The following is a 20,891-nucleotide window of genomic DNA, read 5'->3' as shown; positions in this document are numbered from 1 at the left end:
CTGAACTGTTTCACAAAGTATTGAACCAGACCTCAACTTTTGACAGCAGCGTTCTTGAAGAAATTCCTCAGTGGGCTAATGATTTTCAGCTAGTTGTATCACCAACTCTTGGTGAGGTACAAAAAGCTGTTAACCAGATGAAATCTGGAAAGGCATCTGGCAGTGATGCAATTGCATCAGAAGTTTATAAAGCTGCTCATGGCCAGTGTGATGCACTGTCTCACCCATTTATTTAGCACCATTTGGGAGAAGGAGCTAGTCCCCCAGGCCTTCAATGATGCCCTGATTGTATGCATATACAAGTAAAAAGGTGACCGTGCATGTTGTGATGACTATAGTGGCATCTCTCTGCTCTGTACAGCTGGTAAGATCCTAGCCCACATCCTTTACAATTGGCTTTCGCTACATATGTTCAAAAATGGTATTATTCCTGAAAGCCTGTATGGATTTCATGCCAGTTGAGGCACTGCTGATATGATATTTATAACTAGATGCAGATACAAGAGAAATGTAGAGAGCTACATCAGGACCTCTATGGGATTTTCATCAATTTGACCAAGGTGTTCAACATGGTTAACAGAAATGAGTTTTGGAAAATACTTGGACAAATTGGCTGTCCTGAAAAATTTATCAACATTGTTTGGTCTTTTCATGAGATGGCATGCTTGTCACATCCTTAAAAACAGAGAGACATCAGCACCTTTTGAAATATCAAATGGTACACAACAAGGATGTGTCCTTGCTCCTCTCCTGTTCAACGTCTACGTTTCAATGATGCTGTTAGGTGCTTTTAAAGTCTGCCCATTGGACTTACCTATTCAGTTCCAAACAGATGGCAGCATTTTCAATATCCAGAGACTTCAGGCTTGCACTAGAGTGGTTACTACAACTGTCTCTGACCTTCTTTTTGCTGATGAATGTAGCTCATGCAGTGAAGGAGGCACAGTAACTTTTTGATCACTGTTACTTCTGCTCACTGCTTTGGACTCACAGTGAGACTCAAGAAGACAGAAGTTATGCCTCAGCCTGTTTGGAAAGAGTCCAGCACTCCAGTGATCACTGTTGCTGGTACAGTCCATAAGGCTGTTGACAAGTTCTTCTACTCTGGAAGTGTACTGTCCTCCAGCATAAATGTGGATCATGACATATCTGCTGGATTCACCAAAGCCAGCGCTGCCTTTGGAAAATTGACCAAATGCCTAAGGAATGACCATGGTGTTAAACTCCATACCAAGGTAGCAGATTACCAGAGAGTAGTCCTAAATACCCTGCTGTGTGACACGGAGTCGTGGACAGTATATCACTACCATGTTTTGAAACTTTATCAGTTCTATATGTGCTGTCTGAGTGAGATTGCCCACATGAATTGGTGGGACAAAATTCCTAACACAGAAGTTCTTAAGCTGTGTGGAGTCATGGGCATGGAAGCAATGCTTATGAACAAACAGTTTAGCTGGATTTGTCATGTTATGAGTATGAATGATGCACAGATATCAAAGATGGTCTTCTATGGCCAGCTTGCTCATGGAAAGTGCCCTAGTGGTCAGTATAAGAACTATAAAGACATCTTAAAAAGCCAATGTGAAGTCATGTGTCATATCTCCCAAAGATCTGGAAAATCTCATTCAGGACAGATTGTGCTGGTGGCAAACCACTGTATAGGCACTCAAAGGCTTTGAGAGTCAAAGTATCCAGGCACTACAGGAAAAGCATAGGATCAGAAAAGAACATACAGTGCCTGCAGTTGGCATTTTTATGTGACATCTGTAATCAGCTCTGTCAATCAAGAATTGGTTTAGTCATTCACCAGTATTGTCACTGAAGATGAGATCCATCAATCGACAACTCAGTCCAAGTAAGCAAGCATGCATCCCAGTGATTGACATTACAGGTTTCAATTATTCTGGATGTATGAACAGTTGGACATGAACTCCTATTGAAGTTAGTTAATAGTTTAAACACTAAACAATACTTTAAACATTAAACCATATTTATTTGGAAACATAATTAAACATAATTTGCCCAAGATTTGACTTCAGAATGGTTCAAATTGCCATATGTGACTTCCTCCAAAAATGATAGGAGATAAAGTTTGTGCTGTCTGTGCACTGAAAAGCAATTTCTCATAATATGCCAAAAAAAAAAAGACTTAGGATCTAAATGTCGCATAATTTGGGCATTCTTAATATATCAGCACCTTGGCATGATTAGAACACAGTTGTTTCTGGTGTCTATATTTTAGTTTTAGTGGGATGTGTTTTAATTCTGGGCTGAAGATACTGTAATAGAATTGCCAAATCCAGATGAGGAGGGTAAGCTCACATTACCAGGCATTAATGTATAATTTTGATGTATAAGTCAAAATATCTCTCCTAACAAGGTGGGCATCTAACCTCACATCAGGAGTAAGAGTCACCTCTGCTAACAGCAAGAAGCTTGTTTAGTCCGTTCATATTTTTCCTTCTGTACTTAAACGTCAGTTCTTTTCTGCCTTCCCACTACAAAAGAACATCAGAACAGCTATACTGGATCAGAACAAAAGTCCATCTAGCCCAGTATCCTGTCTTCTGATAGTGGCCACTGCCAAGTGTCTCAGAGGAATGCAGACGACAGGTAATCATCAAGTGATCCCTCCTGTCACCCATTCACAGCCTCTGACAGAGGCTTAAGGCACCATTCCTAGTCACACCTGCTACTAGCCATGGATAGACCTTACTCTCTGTTACTATTCTCCATGAATGTACCTTACTCAGTGGTTCCTAACCTGGGGTCTGTGGACCCCTGGGGTTCCACAAGTGTATTGCAGGAGGTCCATGAAAAAAAAAAGCATAGAAAATATGCTTTAAATAAACTGCAAAGTTACAATCACTTATTATGTTTAAATTAAATATCTTCCAATAATGTTACTAATTGCTGTCCAAAAATCTATGATGATGTTTCCTTTTTCATTTAATGAAGTGTACAGCAGAACTAGAAGTGGTTTTGAGGGTAGGGGTTGTCTGTGACTTGTTTGAGGGGGTGATTAGGGTTCTGTGAATGGTTTTGAGGGTGACTGGGGGCCCATGAATGGTTTTGGGGGGCAATTGGGGATCCACACTAGTGAAAAGGCCAGGAACCACTGATCTAGCTCTTTGCTGAACCCTGTTAAAGTCCTGGTCCTCACAACATTCACTGTTTCTGCTGCTCTCTCCCCTTTTCTCAGGCAGACTCTTCCCTAGACTTGTTGACTGCACCTCCTCCTCATTGGTTCCTTATCCTGAGTCACTGACAGCAGGTTGTTTTCTAATTCTAAGCCTCCCACCGTGCCATCCCCCTACATTTTAACACCTCCCTCTAGTTACCTGACCATTATGGCCTCTATTTCTTTACTATTATGCCCCACCCCACGTTCCTTCCCCCTGCTTTGTGTTGATCCGACGCTTATTCCCTACTTCACGCGCTGGGCTCAAAATCAGTCCCGCCCCTTAACTCTAGCTCCGCCCCCGCGCGTGGCCACACCTCTTTCCTCTCTCTAGCCCCTCCCTTCCCTGCGGCTCTAGTTCCTCCTCCTGGGCCGCGCTGGCCCCGCCCTCAGGTTCTGAACCCGCCTTTTCCCCGCCCCCCCTCGGCTCCTGCCTGAGGCGCCGCCGCTGCCCTGGGCGCTGGGACGCGGCGGATCCCTCCCCCGGAGCCGCCCAGGCGCCTCCCTCCCTGGGTCGCCGCGGTGAGTCACGACGGAGGAGGCGGCCGCTCGCGCTCGCTTCTCTCTCTCCCGCGGCTCCGGCTCCGGCCCCGGCCCCGCTCGTGCTGTCGCCGCCGCCCGTGCCGGAGGGAGACCGCCGCCCGTCAGCCCGCCCGGGGCCGCTCTGGCCCCGCACCCAGGTGAGCCCCGCACCCGCCCGCCCTTTGTTCCCGGCTCCCTGGGCTCGGGCTGCTGTAACAAAGGGAGCTGGGCCGGGCCGGGCCGGCCCCCCCCCGCTTCCCCTGTCCCGGGCTGCTCCGCCAGCCCCGTCCCCCCCGCCCCCGGCTCCCGCTGCGCCTGGCCTGCCCTCAGCGGGCTCCTCCGCTCCAGCCTGCCGTGCTCCCCGCTCGGCGCCTTCCAGCCACCCCAGCGCTGCCGCAGGCCCCCACCTGGCCCCGCGCGCCCCTCCGCTGCCCCCCCGCCCTCTAGGGCTCCCCGGCCCCTCGCCCTTTCTCGGGGGCCCCCCGTTGGGCACCGGGCCCTCCCTGGCGCCCCGAATCGCCCCACGCTCGGCCCCGGGCAGGAGGCTCCTCAGCAGAGTGACCCCGAGTCCCTGCCCCCTTCCGTCCTCACCGGTCCCTTCCCCTCCCTACCGTGCCCTGCCCCGCCCTCGCTGAGGGATGTTGATTTCAGACGGACTCCTCTCGGGTTCCGCCCGAGCTAGACCCGCCTGGCCAGGTTGTCACACTCCCCCGCCGAATGCGGGAGATGACACTTGGCTTTTTTCGCTCGGCTCCTGGAGCGATTTTCTTCCACAGGCTCTGCAGCCTTTTACTCTCCCCCCTCTCTGCTTCTGCGGGCTCAGGAAGGTGGAACAAGTCCAGCGGTGGAAGGTTGGGTAGTAGGCATGTGACTTCTGTCTGCCTTGAGTCCAAGTGGTTTTAGGCATTCATGGCTTTTAACCTCAGCTAGTAATGGTGACTCAGTCACCACAGTCTTTTAAAATAGATATGGTATTTTGCTTTCCTCCTGTCTGCAATGCTGTGTTTTGTTTCTGGGCACCATTAAACAGCTGTTATAGTCCACTCCAGACATGACTGCATTTGGGTAGCAGGTGAAGTAATTCCTACATAAAGCTGATTAACCCTGCTGTAATATCTTCAAAATGACAGGTAGGGAATAAAATTTTAATAAACACAACGCTTAAGTTTAAATAAATGTATGTCAGGCAGTCTGTTCATGTGTATGGTATGCTTTCATAAAAAGTTATGCCCAGCTTCATAGCTGTCTCACTAGTAAAACAAATACAGGCAATTCAGACTGAATGGCATACAGATGGAAGAAATTTAGGGACTCAGTGTGAGTATCCAGGAAGTATTTAATAGGGATTGAAATGGAATATAATTGCAGGTACCTTCAAGGTTATGCAGAAGCTAGGGAAATGTGTTCTCCATCGTTTCTGTGAATGTATCATGTCACAGGGGAGGCATAATGTCATGTCAGTGTTAGGCCAGAGCCAGTGATGCAGTTGCAGTAGGGTTCTTGGCTTCTAGGGGCTTGTTTCTGTACCATGTGTAAATATTTGGGCTCCCACATTAGTAGGCTTCAGTGGCGACTTCATCCCCCCAGGTTCCTGTTACCCAGCTGAATACTGAGGCCAACGGTGGACTGATATATGTATTCACCACATATTTTTAACTTCACTTTGCTTGCTGATGGCTGATGTGATGGGGGCAATTAATGTACTCTGTTCAGCAAATTATTGTCAAAGACCAGGGAGAAAGGTATGCTTGTAGCTGAAATACTGTTTCAGCTCTGGGAAATGATTAAGAAATTAGTTTGGGCTCTGAATATCTTCTAGCTGTACTTAATGAACACTGTTCTGGTGCACTCTGAGGAAAGGTGAAACCCACGTCATTTTATGGACTGTGTAGGTCCCCTGTTGCGGGAGAAAAGAATAGAAAAGTTTCCTCTTTTGTGGAGGGTCTTTTTGAGGATTTCAGAGGTCTTGACAACTAATTAAGCTATCTAACTCTCATATAAGGCAAGGTAAAGCCTCCCTTTCTTACAAATGAGACGAGTACAAAACTGAGGTGATTTATTTGTCCCTTTGAGCTGATCTGGCTACATCATATGTTCAAGAATCCGCAAGATTATGGGCTGTAGAAAGGTAGACAGAAATCTTTTCTGAGAAATATTGAGGGGAGCACAGTTTAGTGTGGATAAAGTAAAATTGTGTTTTTAGTAACCTAATAATCTACTGTGCTGCACATTATTTTCTCTAGTCTTGGTATTTCATAGCATGTCTGACATGAAATGTACGTTGATGCCTGCAGAATGTCAAGGATTGCATGTGTCATTGTAATTTAGTGTACATCCACCTACTTAGAAAATAGAAATAATGAAGGGTGTGTATGTGTGTGTGTGTGTGTGTGTGTGTAACTTTTTAGTATTATACCTTTACATAAACAGACTTATTCTGTTATCATCCATGAAGCCAGCACTCTGTTCTCATGCTACTTTTTGCCTCTGTGAAATTGGCATAGATGAAGCATAGTAGCGGATGTGCTGTTGAAACATTGGAGTGGCTTCATAAGTTCATTAGCTGGAAAAAATGTTTTGCTCTTTGATTTTTATATGCAGCATTTTTAAAAAATTAGTAGGTTAATTCCAAGTCTAGTATAATTGTAGTGTTGGTGTCTGGATTTGTCTAATCTTGCACTTGATGTAAATACACATTAATAGGATAAATCTAAGCAGAGGCTTCTAGAATTAAAAAAAAAAAAAATGGCAGAGAGACAGACTTGAGTGCATTAATTAAATATATGTAAGCTGACTATTTAAAGTGACTCCTCACACAAACTATTGTGGAATAAACAACCTACATAAAAACGTAGTACCATTTCCAGAGGAAACCCATTTAGTCTTTTTGACGTGGCCAACGCAACATTTACATGAATCATGTGTATCATCTTTTTGGACATATAATTGTTTCAGTAGCACCTGGGATCCCTTGCCATGGATCAGGAATACATTGTGCTAAAAGCTGTACAAATGCAGAATTAAAAAAATGCAATCCCTTCCCTAAAGAGGAAGAATGGGGCAGTTCTGCATGATGGTGATGCACGTGCTTTAGGACCTTATCCAGAAGGAGAGGAGTGTTTTTTATTTGCGTCTGGAGTTTTTGTCCATGTTGAATGTTCATTTCAAGAATTAATTGACTGTGCAGTACTTTAAAGTTATGAAGTGATATTACAGTAAACTCTTTTAACTGGTATTCAGATAACTTATATAACCAGCACTGTCATCAAGTGGGCTGTGCTGGTCGAGGCAGTGCTCCAGGAGTTGGGCTACTGAGGGTTCTGGGGAGGGGAATGCTGCTATAGTGCAGACCCCACCCCATGGCGGGAGGCTTGTAAGGCAGGGTCCTGGGAGGGCTGAGCTGTGCTAGGTTGAGGGGGTGCAGAGGCCCCCAACCTTTCTTTGCTGGACTAAGGGGGTCTAAGGTGAAGTCCTGCCACAGCCAGAAACTCTGGTGTGAAGATTGTGGTTCTCACAGGGCCCCACAGGGGGCACTGCACTGGGTGGGACAGGAGGCACTGCTCTTGCCAAGTGGTGGAGGCCTTGGGCTTGCTGAGAGAGGCTGCTGCATTCCCCATGTAAATATAAGGGATGCAGTGGGGAGCCAGCCTGGATCACTGTGTGCCTGTGATGAGCGGCAGCTGGGTTTGCTGCAGCCCTGCCTGTGCCCATCAGTAACCACCATGAACTGGGAAAGGGAGAAGAAACTGGGCAAGCCTCTGGAAGCCACGAAACTCTGGGAACCGTGCACCACCCAGGCCTGGTCCCAGAGCAGTTGGTAATGGTGAAAGAGGAACCCACTAAGGGGTCCTGTCGGTTATGCATGATATTTGAATATCTGGCAACCTCCTGGTCCTGAGGCTGCCAGATATGGCAGAATTTACTGTATTAGGTAGCATTATTAGGGGAATGTGAAAAGCAAGTTCTGAATGAAACCCACTATTATATCTATACAGCTGTTATTTGTGTGCTTTTTTTCTCTCGCGCGCACACGTCTCTCAAATTTAAAGAGATTCTAGTGTTAAATGTAAGTTCAAATGGTATCATAGATGTCTATCATATAATTTGGGCAAATGTCCATCAAGGGTTTGCATTCATATAACATATTAAAGAATGGTAGGTGTGTAGGAACCAACTTGTATAAAATGACTTGGTCATAGCTGTTTGCTATGAAATGCTGTTACATTGAGAACAACAAGAAGTACAAGACTTCTTGCCACAAGACTTCTTGTTGTTATCGATGCTACAGACTAACATGGCTACCTCTCTGATAGCTGTTACATTGGTAACTTCTCTGAAGCTTGATTATCATCTGGAATTAGAACCTTTCTGTAAAATGTAAATCAGTTTTTAAAAATGTTTTACTTTATATATCCAATGTTTAAATTGAAAGCAGTCATCTTCATAGACTGACCTAGTTTGCATTGCTAGAAATACAGCTCAGCATTGAGTGCATGAGAAGCAAGAGACTTTCAAATACCATAATTGAATTTACTTAAAAAAAAAAAAAAGTACAGCTTTCCTTAAAATAATTTTATGTCCTCAAAAATTTCCATTCATTCAGCTTATGATTTGCATTTCCTCTCTTGCAAACTGTTGGCAGGTTGGATTTCCTGCTGAGATTTATCAATAAAATAGCAGCTGTGATTGACACACCAATACCAATCATTGAATTGAGATGTTGAAATAGTGACTGGTCCTTAGAGTAACTATTTTGAAAAATGTTTTAAACACAGTAGAATCCTTCTGGTTATGCAGAATATTGTGTAATGGGAAGTCATTAAAATAAGATGATGACCAGGATATTGATTAGAAATGGTGATTCAAACAGTAAAAGTGGTCAGTATTTGAGATTCTTCTGTATCTGCAAATGTTTTAATATTTTAAATATTACTAATCAGTCATGGTTTTTAGTTTTTAAGTACTGTCCACTGTGGCATGCTCCTCTGGAGTGCTGGCTGTGGGTGACTAGGCCAACTGTACACCATAGAGACTGAAACTCATGATAAATAGAGGATTGCAAGTGATGCAAGCAGTATTTAACATTTAGTAATTTCTACTGTACACCCTAAAAGAAATGGTTCCTCCTGTTTCTTCCCCACCACAAGATAATTAGACTTATCAATATCCAACTTTGTCCCCAAAGTATCATGCAGAATGTTTTCTAAAAAGAAATGTATAAATAAATAATTAGATGTGCTGCTGTTTGCTTGTAAATTCAAGTGTAAGATTATTATAGTACATGAGAATTGTGTACATTCTATATATTTAAGGAATCAATTTTGTAACACCATCTTAAATAGACTCTTCTGTATCTCTTTAACTTTGAGACTATGCTATCTTTTCTATTTTTTCAGTTTAAGAATTTTGATTTCCTGAGACATGGAGCATGTGCATTAATTTTAGCCCTGATCATGATAGCATGTTTAAGTATTTGTGTTATGCCATATAAGCTGATTGAGCTGCTCATGAGCTTGCTTAATTACGTGTGTGAGGGTTATGTAGTATTTACAGGTTAAGAAAAAGCATGGACCAGAAACAGTTTGTCATGGTAATTATATAGTGCCAGCACTGCTGAAGAACTTCAATTTACTCTGAGGCTTCACTGGCCAAAGAAATATCAGCTGGTGTTCCATATTACATACTGCAGAGAATTAAATGTAGGTTTCCTTTGTGTTCGCTGCTCTGCATTTGATTTGCAATATCATGGGTTGGACAAATGCTGAAAATATTTTGTAAATATTGATTTGAATTTTTAAGCTAGTTTGAATGTTTGACTCTTGTTTTTTCTTTTGCATTCATTTTCTATGAATATTCTAGAAATGAGTTTCAAACATAAAGGCTAGCAAAAAACTGAATTTAAAACAATGCTGGAAGCAAATTTTGTACTAAAAAAAACTTATCAATAGTATCCATTTTGAATTTGAAATTTTCACTGGACTATTTCAGATTCTCTTGGGTGGTTATGTAAGTCACCAGAGTACAGCAATAATAAAAATTGGCTTGTGTAAGTAGACAACATCTTTAAATATTAAAAATTGACATGCGGTTTTGGCAAATCTGCAGCCCAAGGGTTATTCATAAGAAATTCTTCATTCACTAAATTTGTTAAAAGCTAATTAATAGAAAAAAAAAAAAAAGTCAAGCGCTCTATGACTCAGCTTATTTTTCTATAATATTCTGGAAGAGTGTTAAGATTTAATTAGTGTTAATACTGTTTTTGCACTCACAAGGCTTGATTCAAAGACCACTGAAATAATTGGGAGTTTTTTCAGTAACTTTATGGTCCCAATCAAAAGCTGACAGGTATTTTTTACCCATGGACTATGCACAAGGCCCAGGTACTCTATGGCAAACATGACCCAGTTGTTTTCAGTAACCCCCATCAGAGCTGCAAACTGAAAGTACGGCATCATCATCAAGTAAACCATAAGCGGAGATCTTTAAATACATCAGCACAATATTCTCAGGTATTTAATGTGTACATTTTAATTTTAGGTGGTCCCTCAATTATCAATGACAAATTTTATTAACTTAATGGCAAATGCAGGAGAATGATGATGGGTTTTACAGATGGCTATTCAGGGGAGGCTGTTTGAGATGATAGGATAAACACAATAGCTGGATGCTTCTGTTAAAATGACAAATAGTAATACCGGTTTTAAAAAATATATTCATTATCCTAAAAGTATTGATGCCCAGATCGTGATGAGCTACTTTTTTTGGTTGTCAGTAGACTTTGAAAACAGCCTGTATAAGATTCGCATTTGGGAGATAGCTTCATTGGCTGAAAGAAAGAGGGTTTTTTGTGTAATGAAAACTAAACTAGTACTGCAAAACTTGCAGTAAAATATTGATGCAGCATTAAATTTCAGAGCAGCTAAATGAAGAGGGGCCTGATTAAGGATGGTTATGGTAACTGATTACGGTAAACCGGTGGGTGGGGGGGGGCTGAAGCAGGCCTCTACCTGCCATGGGCTCCAGCCCCCCATGGCTTACCCCTTCTCCAGCTTGGGTGGAGTAGCCCAAGTCTGCAGTGGCCCCATGTATGTGGCAGGCATGGGCACTCCAGCCTGGTGAGAGCAGGCTCCCCTCCCCATCAGTTAGCTGGTTAAACTTAATGTTTAAATGATTGGTTAAATGAGATTTTACATCCCTAGGCCTGATTACAGGGTAGTACTCTGAGCTGTGGAAGATTTTTCTTGTATAATAGTGCTTGCAACTACTGTCTTAATGAACACCAAAACTGTATGACATATCTAGTCATCATGCATAAGGTTTTAAATTCTACCTAAAATGTTGAATCTGTAATGATGGAAGAAAACCTTATGGTCAAAATTTAACTATACAATTTGTGAGGGATAGATTATAAAGTTGATAATACTAACTGATTGTAATTAATGTAGTAATGTCCATTTCGTTTTTCCCTTTAAGTGGGAATTGTACTTCTAGAGATGGTCTGCAATTATCCTAAGTAGTTTGGGATATGCTAAAAGCCTGCTAGAATCTCATTGGATTTTCTCCCTTATGTGATACGGTTACACTGTAACTGTTGATCAGTAAAACCATTTAAACAATAACTACTTTGCAAGCTCAAAACAAATCTTATTAAATACTTGCAAAAAATATCTGCCTGGTGTGGAATGTGTTCATTATTGGTTCTGGGGTTTCTGAAATGCTTATTGTATTCACTGATGTATAATGGCATTTTGGTTAAGCTGCTTATATTGGTTAATCAAGATATGTATTCTAGGGTCTGAATCCCCCTCCTTTGCTCTGGAGGTTGCAGTCTATTTGGTAAATACTTCTGGGCTTCTGAGATATATAGACACATCTAATGTAGCCAGTCAGTTTTCTTGAAATGTGTTTGATATTAATCCCTGAATAAATCAAACTTTCAGGCCCTCCAAGTGTGGCGTCCCATAAGTGCAGCCTAGTTATATTCTTTACTGATATGAGTGTATTCTTAGTCTTTTACCAGCCAGCCAGTCTCCAATATTTGTTCAAATACAATAAATTCAGCATAGATTGGGGCACTGTTTAATGCAGTGATTTACAGCTTTTAGGGGTTACTTCTTTATAGTCCATATGTTAATAGGTTTCTGCTAAAAGGAAAAGTCTGTCAGAGTAATGAGCTCATTGAGATTATTTCACAGTTTAGTGCTAATATAACTAACTTTTCACATACAAGACCATGTCTCGGACGGAAGGAAATTGCATCCCTGCTTCCTGAGAAACAGGGAGCCCCTTGAGGGCAAGATTTCCTTCCCTGTAATCCTACCTATCAAAAAACCTTATATAGCATAACAACAAACGAAAAATTACAGATGGTAAAACATCTGCACCAAAACCAATGTATAACTGAGTTTATGTTTTGAATTTGTAGCTGATGGAAGTCCTACTTGTGGAAAAGATGACAAGAAATCAAATCCCTTTCTTCTCTACCTCTTCTCTTCTCTCCTCTCCCCTTCCGCCCAGATAAATCCCTTTGAAAATTGGTCTAGTTCACTTAATGATCTAATAAACAAAATGGAAATTTTGAGGACATTGCTGCTGCTCTTTTAACAGAAGCTTCAAAGAAAGAAAGAAAGAGAAGGCAGGAGAATTGTTTGCATAAACTAACTATGCAATCTACATAGACCAATTTATAACATGCAGGGGAAATATTTCTTATCGGGTAAATTTTTGGGAAGATCCTTGGGACAGGGAACTGTTATGCATCAGACAAACTGTTTTGTGTCATAATTAATATGATGCTATCCAAATAACAATGGGGTTTGTAAAGGATGATGAAGATGATGATAAAATATAGTGTTATCCAAATAACAAAAGGGTATAAATGTAAATGGTCTGTATTGCAACTGCATACAACACATTTTCCTGCAATGTCAGTGTGCTGGGCAAATCATTAAGTTGTTATAGAATTTGATTTTTTTAAACAGAAAGCATGCTCCCTTTACTTGGTGGTAGAAATACTCAGGTAGTCAGTATTTGTTAGCATTTGAGATGTACTAAAACACAGATTTATTGTTGCATAAGCTTTCATGGGCAAAGACCCACTTCATCTGATGCATCTGTTAGTCTATAAGGTGCCACAGGATTTCTCATGTGTTTCTGTGGTTGCAGACTAACATGGATACTCCTCTGATACTAAAACACAGTATTGGAAATTTGCAAACCAGGAAGGCAGTTGAATGGTTATCCAATTCTAATAACTAGCTGTCACCTTAAGAAATAATGAGTATAGGTAAATAGGCCCAGTTATCTCTTCTGAAAGAGGTGTTGTACCTGAAATGTAAAGAGCTTTCTCAGTAAAAGTGTATGTTCTAGAATTATCATTAGCATAAATTGTTGAGCAGTATAGGTCATATTTTTCCAATAAAAATACCTTTAGTAAGATGAGTATCTGCAGATAGATACTTCAATGACAAGCATCATAAATACCTATAAATAAAAGGGTATGTCAATAAGTCATGTAGCGGAGATAAGTATTTCCAGTACATTAATTATAGTGTCCCTAGTGAAATATAACAATGAGTAAAGTTATGTTCAAAATTGAGAGAAAAAAGTTTGATAACCAGTCCAAAGGCAGTTTAAGACTCCTAATAATAGTTGTTACAAGTTTGCAGTTTGGTCTCATTCTTGTAAATATAACTACTACAAATTATTGTTGCCTTAATTACCTGTGAGGATTTACTAGATTTCTGCCAGTTCCATTTTTTAGATTGTTCAGCAAGTATTTGTCACTTGAATTGTTTTGGTTTTAGTGTAATTTATACTTTTAGTTTATATTAAAATGAAGACAAAAATCAAATACCATTTCATCCACCAGTGAGACTGTTAAAACAATGTATAATTAAAAATATAAGTAAAAATTAATTATGAATAATGTCCATTTGGTTAGAAATCTACATCTGAACATAAAAAGTCATACAAAGCAGTTGTCCACTAGTGCACTCTTGAGTGTTGACTGTAACTGTTTTCATGAATATTTTCTTCTCAGTTCCCCTTCTGGCCAGTAAAGAATAACCTAATGGAGCTGAAAATCACCCATGCTTAGACAATTCATTCGTATCTGGATCAAGTCCTGTAGCTTAGTTTTATGTATGTGTGGTACACTTGTTTTGAGTAAGCTCATTGTTTTAAAAAAAAATACATAGTACTTCTCACTCAATAAGTGTATAGAGTGGTCTATCAGGCTGTCAGTTTGTCTGTTGCTGCAATGGTCCAGTTCTTTATCACTAGACTGACTATGTGGAGTTAAAATTTTGACATCATGGTGGTTGCTCGTACCTGGTGCTCTGGTTTCTGTGTAATAATTGGCAGCCTCATGAATAATAACTAGCAGCCTCAAAACCTAGATTTTTCTCAACAATGCTATTAAAGGTTCATAAGCCTTCAGATAGAAGAGCCTGGTTTGTCTTGTTTCTGAAATATGTTCCTGTGACGACTACCAAATTATTAGTACCCCAAAATACATGTGTGGACCCTCCACCCCGCAAAGTAGTTTAAAGTTGCTTCCAGAGCTTCACCAAGAACTCGAAGTAGGTGCCCTCTTTTGGGACTTGAGTAATAATGTGCAAAACTTGTTTCATATCAGATTCAAGCATTTAAAGTTAGGAATCTTTTGAGGCCTTGAAAAGCCAGCTGAAGGTTCTTCGATGCAGTGCACAGTAACTTGTGTAGTAACTTGTGCTCTACAGTTTGAAACCTTTGTTCTCAAAAAGCAGTTGGAAATTATAGGAGTTGAAATTGTTCACACAGGGAGGTTTAGTTTAATCATCTTGTCAACTTTTTTTAAAGAATGAAACAATAAAACTGAGCTTCAACAGTTTACAAGTGTGTGGTAACTATGAACTTCAGTACCTTAACTCTGGTCCCTTGAGAAACTAAGAGGAGGGGCACATTAGCTGGTTAAAATAAAGTTTTGGTATACTTCTCATTTTTTTGTATGTTCTATACAGTTTATGCTAGGTATCCGTCTTCCTTTTCTACATCTTTGAACTGTTCTATAAAAAAAAACTATGAATCATCTAATGTTCTTGAAAAATATTCTGTAATTTGGCAGAGATGAAGATTTTTTTTTTTCCAGCTTCTAACAAACAAGTACTAAACTGTAATGAGAAATGACTCTTTGCAACATCTTTTATTTTTCAGTCTTTCATAGACTTATAGAAATGTAGGGCTAGAAAGAACCTTGAGATTACATCATTCCTGGGGTCCCCTGTGCTTGTCAAGGCCAAGTAAACCTAGACCATACCTGACAGGCATTGGTCTAGCTTGTTTTTAAAAACTTTGAAAGACTGGTATTCCTCCATCTTCTTGGAATCCTATTCCAGTTTGTTTAACCTTACTCTTAAAAATGTTTCCAAATATATAACCTAAATCTTCTGACTTGCAGGCTAAGCCCCTTACTACTTGTCTTATATCCAGTGGACATGGAGAGCAATTGATCACTACTCTCTTCATAACAGTCCTTGATATATTTAAAGACTAAACTGGGATCTGATAAGTTGTCTGATCTCACGATTAAACATGTCCATTTTTTTTAAACCTTTCCTCAGAGGTCATGTTTAAGTCATTTCTCGTATTTTATTGGTCTCTTCTGAACTCTCTCCAATTTGTCCTAAGGTGTGGCTCCCACAATTGGACCCAGTACTCCAGCTGAAGTCTGACTTATGCAGAGTAGAATGGAACAATCAGCTCATGTCTTACATCTGACATTTGTGGTAACTCTCAGAATGCTAGTTTCTGAGATACTGGTTTTATAGATTTATTCTTTCCATGTTATGTCTGTCTTTGTTTTGTTTTAATAGGATGGTAATACCAGTAATTTGGACATTAGTTAAAAAATATAAATCTACTTTGATGGCTGTACAAAATGTTTGTACTTTAATTCACTCTTGGAACAACATCTTTTTAAATATTTAATTTTTTTATTCTTTTCAGCATATCTTTTAGATTTAGTGTGCAGTAAAAATTGTTTACAGTGCATAAATATTTATATAAACATTGGCAGAAAATTGTGTATAATCTTCAGTACAGGTAAATGCATATTTGTGCATCCACTGTCCTTCCGCCCTTTCATCCTGTTTGCTGTCACTTGCTTCATTTTTTCTAAAGTTCTATTGAATGTCAATTTTTGCAAAGGTGGATACTGTATTTCTTTTTAATGTACTTGTAAAGCAGCTAGTTTTTCTGATTGTGTTTAAGAATGATCATATTAACAGGAGTTCTATAACAGGTATTTCTTATTTATTCACTTAAACTTTAAATGCTTTGATCACCAAGGGCAGATCAACACCAAAAGGACTACATTGGCCTAGCTGCAGGACATGTGAAAACTCCATGCTAATGGGAGAGTACTCTCCTATCAGCATAATTACTCCACTTGCACAAGAGGTGACAGCTGTGTCAGGGAGAGAATGGTCATCTGCTGACATAGCATCAGTATGGATGACAGGTATCGGAGAGGTTGCTGTGCTAGTCTGTAGCTTCGAGAACAACAAGAAGTCTTTTGGCACCTTATAGACTAACAGATATTTTGGAGCATAAGCTTTCGTGGGCAAAGACCCGCTTCATCAGATGCATGAGCGGGGAGGGGGGAGTGGTTTCAGAGGGCTTTTTAAAGCAGGGGAGGTCCCAGAAAAAGGGAGGGCCAGAGCTGACAAGGTCTATTCAGCAAGGTGGGAATGGTCCTTTATCAATAGTAGGTATCAGAAGAGGAAAAAATAAGTCAGATCAGACAGGGGGATATGAGCCATTGTCATTCTCCTGTCTAATCTGACTTGTTTTTTCCATTTTTGATACCTACTATTGATAATGGGACATTTCCACCTTGCTGAATAGACCTTGTCAGCTCTGGTCCTCCCTTTTACTGGGACCCCATTCTTTAAATACCTCTGAAACCACTTCCCCCCGCCCACCATTCAGGTATCTGATGAAGCAGGTCTTTGCCCATGAAAGCTTATGCTCCAAAATATGTTAGTCTATAAGGTGCCACAAAACTTGTTGTTCTCATCAGTATGGATGGCACTTAAGTTGTTCTAAGTTGTCACTCAGCGGGGGATCTTTTTCACAGCCCTGAATGACATAGGTTAGATTGACTTAAACAGTAGTCAGGACTCACCTTGAGACTGGTGAATCCCATGAAACTACCCATTCTTTTGTCTCCTCTGATTCCTATAGCTTTACTCTAGGAATCTCTCTAGTGTGTTTTGTTTTTTCCCCCCCCCCATCTTTCTTCTTAAGGGGTTGAGGATATTTATGAAGTGATCCCCAGAATGATCTGCTGTTGAATGTGTAATTATTTTTACAGATGTTACTCAGATGTGATGCTGGTCATTTAGATGAGCAGTTCTCCATTATTAGATTTTTGGACAATTTCTTGTTTAGAAAGTTTGTAGCTTTTGTCATCAATATTGCAGTTAGATGTATGATGATCTGCAATAGAAGATACTAGCTGTTGAATGACAAATTATAGAATCGTAGGGCTGGGAGGGACCTCAGGAGGTTGAGTCCAGCCCCCTGCTTCAAGCAGGATCAACCCCAACTAAGTCATCTCAGCCAGATAAAGTAGATCATCAGCTGTCAAAGGTCATCTTCACTAAAGTAATGTCTTCTATTTTATGTTTGTCCATTATATTTTATTTAGGCCCATGTATTTAAACCCCCCTCTGGAGCCCCCTACTCATGCATCTTTCGTCTCTGCCCACGAAAGCTTATGCTCCAAAATATGTTAGCCTGTAAGGTGCCATAAGACTTCTTGTTGTTTTTATGTTTTCTCCAGAATTGCATTGTTTTTGTGACTCGGGGATTCTAGAGTCTCTCATGGAACTTTTTCAGTTAAGTTTTTGGTCATCTTACAAGAGGCAAATGTGATTTACGTCAGAGTGGCTGCTACTCCACCTCTTGCTTCTACTCCGTCCTAGTCTGTCCTCCAAACTAGCAGGGCAAAATTCTCGTGGAGTTCTAGCCAGGAACAGATTTATCATTAACTACTCTGTGCTGTGGCATAAGGGCTTCAATGACAGGGGCCCCCCAAAATGCACAAATACAGCAGGACCTAGGCTGGTAGGTTGTCTGCATGCCAGGGATGGTAACCCAATGCCACTCCTTGGAAGTGGCCACCTGCTGACTAGTCTGTGCATGCTTCTGACAGGATATCTGCAGCTGCATGCACTACCCCACAACCAAGGCAGTGCATGGAGACATGCCTGCAGCAGGTTTAAGGTGGCTCCTTGTGCACTCAGACTCCTCCTGTGTTGTGCCCCATGGAGTGTGTGTGTGCATCCACTTTAGGAGCTGCTGCCAGAGGGTTGTGCCGATTGCATTGGGAGCCCCGTTGCTTGAGGCAAGTGCCAACTCTCTGATCCTCCTCATGGCCCTCTGCCCCAATCCAGAGCCTGCATCCAAACTTCCTCCTATAGCCTGATCCCTTCAGCCACCCTTGCATCCAATACCCCACTCCAATGACTTTATCATTTACTTCCTATTACTTACAGCAGGGGTAAGCAAACTGTTTAGGTTGTGCCCCCCTTATGGCCTTGCAATAAGCCAGGGCCCCCCCAACTTGTGGGAGGACCACAGGAAAGGATGTGGGGGGCGCACGCTCAGGAAAGGGGTGCTGGGAGGCTCCAGGGGGTGCCCGGGAGGCTGCTCAGGGGAAAGACCCTAGAAAGGGCACCTCGTCAATCTGGGAAGTCATTGACTGCCCTCGGCACTTGTCTCGGGGCCTCTGTGCACTTCAGTTGGCCTGGTATGGGGACAGCGTTCCCTTGGTGATGCAGTAGCAGAAGCTGCGAGAAATCAGAGGGCTGGGGGGACAGCAGAAGCTGGGTGTTGAACCCAGTCACACAGCGCCCCCCTTAAAAGTGTTGCCCCCCACTTTGTGCCCCCTGATTTACAGGGAGGAAGAAGGAAAAAAGAATGGAAAATGGGCATGGGGGAGGTAAGAGTGCTTGTTTTTTTTTTTTCCTTGGCTGGGTCCCCAGGGGAGAGGGATGGGGGAAGGAAGTTGTGCACTAGGATCCATAAACTTGGAATCTGTCACAGCTGCAGCAGAAAGGGTTCTGTGATGTTGTTAGAAAGGGGGCTGTATTGCAGAGCCAATATTTGCTCCCTTCCTGTGACTGCAGATTTGTGGCTCCCCCCTTCCATTTGGAAGTGACAGGAGACTGTAATGCTTAATTTCACCTCTGTATTACCAGGATTGGATCTTCTGTATTTATTGGCTGTTTTTATACTACCGAATTCTGAAACACATTCATTTTCATTATTGTAGCTCTACTAGTGATAGCAACAATGAGGTCACTAGTGTAGATACTAAAGAAATCTTTACCATTGCAGAAGAGTTTTCTTGACATGTAATTATCATTGCCTAATTCTAGTCAGTTAGCATCTCCACGGCATGGCTTAATAAGGATAGTTACTTTTTACTGTTTAGTTGCACACACTGTAGCCAAGACTTGAGGTCAGTTCTACTCACTCCTGCCTCAAAATCAAAGGCAGTTAGAAAGGGACCAATAGCTCTGCTCTGTCACTTTCTTTCCACTCTTTTGCAGAGTGAAGAAGGTACTTTTTTAATTGCTCTTCAGAGGGAGGCAGCCCATGCACATATATTGGTTTGGTATGGAGACAGCGGTAATCAGAACTTCAATGGCAAGCCTGCTCTGCCTTGTTCTCATGTTGGGTCTTGCAGGACAGAACATTCTTGTGATCCTCACTCTGCCTCCTGTATTCACTCACTGCGTCTACACTAGCAAGCTTTTTCAAAAGAAGACAGCTCTTTTGAAAAGCCCCATGGAGCGTCTACACACACAAGCATTCTTTCGAAAGTAAATAGAAAGAATGTGGCTCTCCTTTCAAAATTGCTCTTCCTTTCCCTTTTCAGGAAAAGCACCTCCTTTCAAAACCTTCTTTTGAAAGAAAATGTGTAGACGCTCCACAGGTCCTGTCTTTCAAAAGAGCGGTCTTCATTTTTGATCCCTAACCCATTCTTTTGAAAGAGCAGGGGCTGTGTGGACACTCTTTCGAAAGAGCAGATCACTGTTTTGATCCGCTTTTTTGTGTGTGGACACACTCTCTTGAAAGAAGCTGTTTTGGAACAGATCTTCCAGAAGAGCTTCTTTTGAAAGATCTCTGTTGTGTACACTTAGCCACTGTGTACTTCGGCGGAATCAGAAATAGAGTACTGAAGTGCAGGGTAGTTTTTCTCATTTGTCCACTGGCCAACTTTATTTGCCATTTGGGAGCAGAAGAGAACATTTCAAGCCTGAAGCTGTTGCTTTGGCACAGCTGCGTAGGCAGCCTTGGATGTAGCCTACAGATCTTTCTCATTTATTATTCTGTTTTGTGCATAATATTAAAAATAAATGAGAAATAACTGTCACTCCCTTCTAGAGCCAAACAAGCTTTATGCACAGCTTTTTTAAAGAGTTCACTCTGCTTCAGATTAAAATTGCCACTGAAATAATTGGACTTCGATCCCTTTTTGTAAGATGGCATTGGAGAATGATGACCTTTTGTTTAGTCATAGAACAGGTACAATATGGACATTGGAAATGAGAGCTTATTCATCCTGGTCTGGAGAGTGTGACTCCAGAAGTGATAAGGCAGTTCATTCTACGTGGCACGTCCAGGTCCTGGCACCTCTGCTATCATTGCTGAGTGTGTCAGTGGCAGTCATTTCTGGAATATGGACACTTGACCACTAGGAGATGTTTTGAGACCTGACTCACTTCACATAGTCCATCAAGCATGTGAGGTCATAGCTTTGGTTTCAAGCAACTCTGTCTGAATTCACTTCTGAAGTGGATGTGAAATACAATACCTAGGTTTGGAAGATTTAGATTTTTCTTTGTGAAGTTAACTAGAGTAGACCATATTCAACTATTTTGCACATTTTTATTTTACTCCATTAACAGGGAGAAATATTTGCTGTGTACAATATAATTTTAATGTAAAGTAGTCAAGAACGGTAACTGATTCAGAAATGTAGGTTTTTGATTTCCACAGAGGAAACATTAGGAAAATATCTCTTAGTAGCTCTTCCGCCTCCAAAATAGTCTAGCATATTATCATCTTTGTTCATTGCTTTTGAGATGTTGGGTTTTATGGGCAGTTACCCCTGCTAATTAGATATTAATCT

General features: G+C 41.3%; 1 protein-coding gene across 4 annotated transcripts in view; it reads left to right on the top strand.

The window, feature by feature from the left end:
* The first annotated feature begins 3,639 nt into the window (after window positions 1–3,639).
* Window positions 3,640–20,891, top strand: part of CTNNBIP1 (catenin beta interacting protein 1) — a 59,838-nt gene continuing 42,586 nt past the window's right edge. Inside the window, exon 1 of one of the 4 annotated variants that reach the window (XM_074976035.1) lies at window positions 3,640–3,861. The gene's annotated coding sequence lies outside the window, so the exon portion shown is untranslated. Of the gene's footprint in view, window positions 3,862–4,751; window positions 4,834–20,891 lie in introns of those variants that run through there. The other 3 variants (XM_074976032.1, XM_074976034.1, XM_074976033.1) reach the window with 3 other exon arrangements.

This window comes from Carettochelys insculpta, chromosome 23 (genome assembly GCF_033958435.1).
Source record: "Carettochelys insculpta isolate YL-2023 chromosome 23, ASM3395843v1, whole genome shotgun sequence".
NCBI lineage: Eukaryota > Metazoa > Chordata > Testudines > Carettochelyidae > Carettochelys > Carettochelys insculpta.
Note: the sequence above shows the minus strand (reverse complement) of the source record. Positions and strands in the feature narration are given on the sequence as shown.